This window comes from Phaethon lepturus, unplaced genomic scaffold (genome assembly GCF_000687285.1).
Source record: "Phaethon lepturus isolate BGI_N335 unplaced genomic scaffold, ASM68728v1 scaffold15665, whole genome shotgun sequence".
Lineage (NCBI taxonomy): Eukaryota > Metazoa > Chordata > Aves > Phaethontiformes > Phaethontidae > Phaethon > Phaethon lepturus.
In genome coordinates this window covers 523-2,105 of record NW_010542831.1, presented here as the reverse complement: position 1 = coordinate 2,105, position 1,583 = coordinate 523, and positions in this window count along the sequence as shown.

The following is a 1,583-nucleotide window of genomic DNA, read 5'->3' as shown; positions in this document are numbered from 1 at the left end:
CTGCTGAACTGGAACTGGGGTGGGAATTGCCAGCAGGCTGAAACATCAGCAATGTCATTTTTGATGGCATTTCTTCCCTCAGCCCCCATCACGCACATTAACTACGCTACTGAATTGGAGCGGGGGCAGGGACCGCAGAATTGTCAGTTTGGTTTCCTTTTCTTATATAACTGTCCCTAACTTCATCTTGGCTAAGGAGAAATTTGAAGATGAGGACGTCACCTTGGGAATGTTGTACCAACATGGGAAGGGGACTGAGCTGATGTTTCCCACACAGGTTATAAAACATACACATTCCACCTTTGTTTTCACTTTCTGTCGTTTTAAAAGCAGCATACTTTAAGGTCTATCACATTGCACTCATGAGATTATTTTATTCCATTTTGTCTTTTTTCGGCAGCAATAGAGCCCCTGAATTTACAAGTCATATGTATCCAACTGACAAAAAGAAATAAAAAAAAAAGCACGAAGGGTTACTTTCCTCCACTACCATAATCAGAAAGTGAAATATTCCCATTCCTTGCTTGCTATCACAGACATTTTATTTTAACATGACGTTGATATATAAGCACCACCTTGTGAAAATGACAAGCGATTGGAGGCATTAATGCAATACAGAGTTACTACCTGAAAACAGCATTTCTGCACGTTAGTACCCTCAAAGAAAGAGGAGAGACGCTTCTGCAGCCACTTCTTAGCAGTGCTCTGTGTCACTGTTAATGTGCTCTGGCTTCGTTTGCCACCGCTCTGCTCGATAGAGCAGTACTTCCCGAATTTATGCTTCCCCAACAGAATGGCTGAGGAAGCACCTTACTACAAGGAATTCTTTCGTCTGCACAAGAGCTGCCCTACACAACCCCAGGAACATTGATGTCTTTCCTCTAACGCCAGGGAGATGCTGAACAGGTTCAGGCAGACGCAGAAATTAACTGGGAGCAGATAGATGCCATCATTTCGGGAGGAAATCGGAATCGTTAGCATCAGACTGGCAATATCCAAACCTGTCACAAGGACACGCCAGCAAAATCATTAAGGGGAGGGGGGATTTCTTGTATTCTCTAACAAGCCCTGAGAATCCCGGGTCTTCCCAAGGAAACGTATTCCTCCTGCAGTCCTGTCGGCAGAGGAGATCAAGCATCCCGGCAGCAGCCAGCCAGCCAAGGGTGCTTCCTTGCCACCAGGGTACCACCGTAAAACCTCCGTCTGGATGCGCGGTAACTATTGTCTGCGGGGCAGGCAGCTGCTTGGTTTTTAAAAAACCTTGGCTTTGCTGCCTAACCAGTGTTTCTGGTTACTGAAAGCAACCCCCTCACCTCAACAGCCCACCGCGCGAGCAGAAGCGGAGCGCGGGATGTCCTGCTTCGTCGGTGGCCTTTTGTTATCCGTCTGAAAGAGCTTTAGCAATACTCCTCTACAACAAATCAACGCATGCTCGCTTCTTCTTGGGATCAGCCCTTTAAAAAATGAGCATGATTCACTTTTCAGCACTTTTAAAAAAAATTATTATTTTTGATGAGGATAAGCCTTCAGTGGATTAAGCTTTATGACCAAGGTACAAGACCTGTGCTCAACAGGCTTCTTCT